Source organism: Spermophilus citellus (genome assembly GCF_964194105.1).
Source record: "Spermophilus citellus genome assembly, chromosome: 8".
In the NCBI taxonomy this organism is placed as follows: Eukaryota; Metazoa; Chordata; class Mammalia; order Rodentia; family Sciuridae; genus Spermophilus; species Spermophilus citellus.
The window spans coordinates 104191926-104197757 of NC_138189.1; the positions used below are offsets into that span (position 1 = coordinate 104191926).

The 5832-nt window shown below is 37.4% G+C and overlaps 1 pseudogene across 1 annotated transcript; it reads right to left on the bottom strand.

Annotated features, from left to right (window-relative positions):
• Positions 1–4867: 4867 nt before the first annotated feature.
• On the bottom strand, positions 4868–5374 carry LOC308654708 (signal recognition particle 19 kDa protein-like; annotated as a pseudogene). Its single transcript has one exon. The product of its transcript is annotated as a signal recognition particle 19 kDa protein-like (transcript).
• Positions 5375–5832: the final 458 nt, after the last annotated feature.

A 5832-nucleotide genomic window follows, 5' to 3' on the forward strand; every position in this document is an offset into this window, starting at 1 on the left:
GAAATTATGGCATTTTCCCGTAAATGGATGGAACTGGAGAATATCCTGCTAAGTGAAATAAGCCAATCTCAAAAAACCAAAGGCTGAATGTTTTCTCTGATATGCAGATGCTAATTTCACAATAAGGGTGGGTGGTGGTTAGGGATAAATAGAAGTACTTTGGTTTAGGAAAAGGGGAATGAAGAGAAGGGAAGAGGAATGGGACTAGGAAAGATAGTAGAATGAATCAGACATTACTATCCTATGTGCATATATGACTACATGACAAATGTAATTCTACATCATGTACAGCAAATGTAATACTACAACATATACTTGATATATGTATATCAAATACATTCTACTAACATGTATAACTAATCAGAACAAATAAAAAAATGCACATTGTGTAATTATTACACATTGCTGTTTAACCTTCATGTCTAAACAAACATGGCTCAATTTAGATAGTTGTTACATATGGTCAATCCATACTATTGAAAATTAGTACTGATGGTCAATATGCAGATGTGTACTGTCCACTGCAATTTATTCTTGAGTTTTGAGTTACATAAATGATTTGGGGATTTGATTTAATATCACAAGCAGTTAGCTTTATTGCTTTTAACAAAAGTTAAATAGTCATATTATATGGTATCTGTTGTTATCTTTTGCTTTTCTTTGATAATTTGTCCAGGATAGGGCACTTCTAATGAAGCTTAATTATATAGACAATCTCTTGGGGGGGGGAGCAAGAGGTTAAGTTTGGAATATATGCATATTTCAGCACATATTATTGGTAACAGATGAAGTTGCAGTTTATTAAATTTTAAACCAGAGGGCAAGTTATGCAAATGCTAGTAGAACAAAGAAATTTGAACATAATTCTGATTATTTGGAAAGCTCTTCAAGTATAGAGAGAAAATCTGGGAATATAAAATCAAAGGAATAATGTTTAAAATTTCTGTGGTTGGGCATGTTGATGAGTGGTAGAGTGCCTGGTTGGCATGCAAGGCCTGGGGTTCACACCAAAAAGAAAACAAACAAAAACACAAACACAAATACTAACATGCTATTCGCTTTTGCTTTTGCCTTCCCAAGATCTCTGTCCTAATTTGCCTTAGGTTTCTAATTACCTGGAAGGGAGGGGTAGATAGGTGGGCAGAGATTATAGGGTTGGAAATATCAAGAGTAAAAAAGGAGAATGTTCAGAGTCTGATAAGGCATCATAAGATCTTGAGAGAGAGTTTTCTTGATTTCCTCTTGCACACCATAACTAAGTATAGAGGATTTAGGGTTTTTTGTTTTGTTTTGTTTTGTTTTTGTTTTGAGTTTAGCTGTGTCATGGAGAAGAGGTTTAACAACTGCCATGAAGGATCCAATGGAGACCAGAAGGGGACATCAATAAAGGAGGAAATAAAATTATACCACCTTTCTAGCCCCAGAAATATGTGAGAAGAAAAAGGAGTTAAGAATTAACTTACTGGATACCTTCTCTGTTATGACTTTTATATATGTACATATACTCTTACATATAACTCATCCTTACAATGCTATGAGGTATATTATTTCATTACCGTTTTTCATTTGAGGAAATTGCAATACAGAGCCAATAAATAACTTAGATCTAAGATCATACTTTAATAAGTAGCAGAGCTGAATTGTGCTCTTCAGCTCCAGTAGCTCCAAAAACAGTTGGATTGGTGAAGATAATATGGAAGACCAGGTGGGCCCGCAGCTGTTCACCCTTGTACTCATTCAGTACTGAGAATTCAACGCACAGCCTCATCCTGGCACGGCCGTGGCAATGCAGCTACCCCGTGTGGTCAGAAGAGGGAGCTCTCACAGAGTGGCCTAAAGTGAAAAGCTAAATCCGGAGCCAGGGCTCAGCAGGATGGGGATTGGTGGATCACCCGCCCCATGGACTGAAGGGAGGTGTGGTTGTTTCCGCAGAGATCCCAGGAAGTAGGAGCAGAGGAGAGACAGGGTTAAATTAACCAGGATTTGGTGCTAACGAAGCCAGGAGAGAGGAACCTGAGCTCCATTGCCAGAATGACAGGAGGGCAAATAACACTAGGAGCCTGGGTTGCCATGGAGACTTGGGGAACCAGAGTACACTGCACCAAAAGCTCTGGATTTTTCCTTTCATACAGGGCTCCCAAGCCTTCCTCTGCACCCCCAACACAATGCACCATGTGCCATCACAGGAGAGGCTCAGAGGCACAGGGCTGGCCCAAGGACTAAATGATCTTTTAGGAGAGGCTGATTATTTCCTCAGACGAAGTCAGCACTATTGAATGAGATTGTTTCAGCTCAATTTAGTTAATTTGTTTTCCTGCTAACTAGTGTGGATGGGAGGAACACAGAAGGCCAGATGAAGTACGGAATTGCAAAGAACTTTCCTTTTTTTGCCTTCATTCTGAGTTATGGTGGTAATTAAAGTTTATAAACCTGTTTACAAAAAAATGGCTAAGTAGGAAAAATAAAATAATGAAAGAGGAAAAATTATGTTGTTGTCAACTGTATAGACAATGGAAAAGGCACATGTACAGTAACCAGAAAAATAAAAGGGAGGAGAAGGAATTACTAAAAGAGTTCAATGGGATAATAATCTTATTGATGGTATCCAATGATATGAGAACCTCATTTAACAAAGAGGAATTTGCTAGATAGTTAATGTCAGTGTTCTCTAGCTGTTACAGAAATATATGTGGTTATAAAAAAGAAAAACAAAAAACCTAAATACTATGTGTAGGATGGGAAAAATGGAAATTACAGGGAGAGAATAACAATTTCAGTGTCTCAGTAGGTTGTTCCGGGGCCACCCACACCTTGATTTGTTAGTCTGTACCCTTTCCTCCCTATTGCACTTCTGGGTCTGAGCTGGAGGGTGGTGGGTGGAGGAAGAATAGTCTATGGCTACAACTTCCTCCACAGCTCTCTGCCCCACTTTGTCCAGGCCATTATTTGCTCTTACTTGGGCCAGAGTGAAAGCTTCCTAATTGATCTTGCCTCCTACAATCTCCCCCTCCTGTGGTCTATCTTATAAATCTTTGCTAGATTCATCATATTGAAACCTGGCTTTCATTGCATTACCCTTCTGCACATCACTTACAAAAATCTTTTCAAAGGGCTCTCATTGTGGGGATTGATTGGATAAAAACTTCTCTCTCTCGGATATGAAAGGTGCTTCAGGATAAGACCACAGCAACTCTTCTATGGAAGGTCCCAGTATGTATTTATTTATCTATCGTGGGAGGAAGTTTTGTAGTTACTCTAGAGCTTTTATAGTTTTTGTAGTGTTGAAATTTTGTAGTTTTTGTAGATATTATAGGACCTAGAGGACCTATGGTCTTGATCATTCGTTATCATAGAGGTATAGATAATCAAATAAATAGGTGGGGGAGGAAAAACACATAAGAATGTAACCATGTGTGGAATCAAGTGGGCCCTCAGAAGAAGAATTATATTATTAGAGAAGAGGTGTCTGGGGTTCTATAAAGAAAAGGCCTCCTCAAGAACTCCAGCTCACCTAGAAGTTCCCATGTCCCAATGGGTCGAGTCAAGTGGAGTGTATACCATTTGTATCATGTCTGGCAACACAAATAGAAATATTGGGTTGTGAGTAGAGAGAAGCAGACTCACACCTTTCACATCTCGGATATCCTTGGCCACCATTAAAAAAAATATCTATCTATCTATCTATCTATCTATCTATCTATCTATCTATGATTGGCCAGCCTTCCTTCCTTCCTTCCCCCTTCCTTCCTTCCTTTCTTTTTCTCTGGTATCTCTTATAAGAGTTCTTGAAGTATAATTTAGCCACAATAAAATATATCAATATTGGGTGTACAGTTCGATGAGTATAATAAATGAATTCAACCATTTATTAAACAAAATACTTCCATCTCCCCCGAACTGCCTTCTGCCTCTTTGCAGCTTAATTTTTTGACCCCTCCCTTGCAAGTACTGATCTACAGTATATCACTCTGGTTTTGCCTTTTCTGGAATATATATATATATATATATATATATATATATATACACACACTATATATTTATATATAGTATATAAATATATGTAATATATATATATATATATATATATATATATATATATATATACTATGTATTCTTTTACATTGAGCTTCTGTAATTTAACATAATGCATTTGAGATGAGAACACATTTTTTTACATAAGTTGATAGCAGCTAGGACTGGCGCTGTGAAAAAACTTGAGGCTTCTCTAGACTCAGTAAACAGTGAATTTATTCTTAGATTTGACTCTGCTCTTTGTGTAGCTGTGGGCAAGTTAAGCAACTTATTTGAGCATTGTTCAGTTAACAATTAAAATAGGGGCAAAAAATCAACTTCAGGAGGTTAGTATGAGGATTAGTAAGTTAGAAACATTTCATTAAATATGTAAGTAGAAAATCAAGTGATTACTACATACCTAATGCCTTTTTTGGCCTTCAAAAATAGTAAACCAGTATTACTAACAGTGTCAGAGACTGCTTGAGGCTCCCCAATGTCTGATCTCCACAGGGTCACCTTGTGTTACAATTTATAAGTGTTGTCCTAATTTTTTTTCAGTTTGAAAATTTTATTTCATTAACTTTAAAGGTGAATAAAATATGTATTTCAAATCTTATTAAATATTTATCTGACATATACGTTTACATAGAGGACAAACAGGATTTCAAGTAACTTACTGTGCATTTAAAAATATTCTTTCTTCCACAAAACCTCTTCATTGAAAGACAAAACAAAACCTCCAAAGCATCAAAAATCTTGTCTTTTATACTGCATAAATGCTCGATGCAAATTTCTGATTTATTTCTTATTGTCAACTCTGATGATGAAGATGGGAGGCATAAATGTTCCCAGTTCAGTCCAATGATGCAAACAAAAAGCTCTTTCCCTCAGATACAAAGTCTCCACTGATGTCTCTTATAGTAGGACCACATACTTGTTGCTCATACCAGATCACTTCTTTTTCTTTCTCTTTTTTACTTCCTTCTCCTTGCTGAAGACTTAGGTCACTACCTCCTGTTTTTTGTGGCCTTGTTTTTAGTTTAGGTATCATTTATGCTGCTTACATTACTGACTTAGGTGGTAGGGACAAGACAGTGGTTGCCATCTTCCTGTTTGAGTGGACCCAGACTCTGCCTCTGTATTGAACATCACGATTCCACTCTCCAGAGTACATTTTATTTTTCTCAACAAACACGTTAAGTCCAACTGCTGAGCATACATCTTGAATCTCTGTAGCTGTAGGATTGCTTACTAAGATCCCGCTTCCCTCCACGATGGCCTTCTTATTTTTTAATTAAGCAGAATAGATACAAATAAGCCTGTCTTGGTCTGCATGGGAGTGTGTGGCAGCATAAGCCATTTCCACTCCACTTCACTCCACACAGAGATAGCATGGACGCCCCCTGGCCCAAGTGTTGTCCTAATTATTAATGGTACACTCTTGTAACTTAGTAGTGTCTCCATTTGGAAGAAAAATGACAGACCCTAGCTTTCCCCTTCCTTGTCACTAATGGAATTCCCGGATTTCAACGGTATATGGCCAACCAGAATAAAGAGTATTCTATAACTTCCTTGTAGCCAGGTGGTCATTTGACTAAATTTTTGGTCAATGAGATAGATATAAATGGGACTGATCAATGGGGAACTTTTGGGAAATGTTCTTACATTAAGAATGTCTTTCTCCTTGTTTTTTTTACTTTTACTGCATGGGGACATGGTAGCCAGCACTGGAGCAGCCATCTTGGACCGTATGATGAATTTGACATGGAATATATACCAGATGGTCCATAGATAGCAGGATTCTATTGAATTTTACTT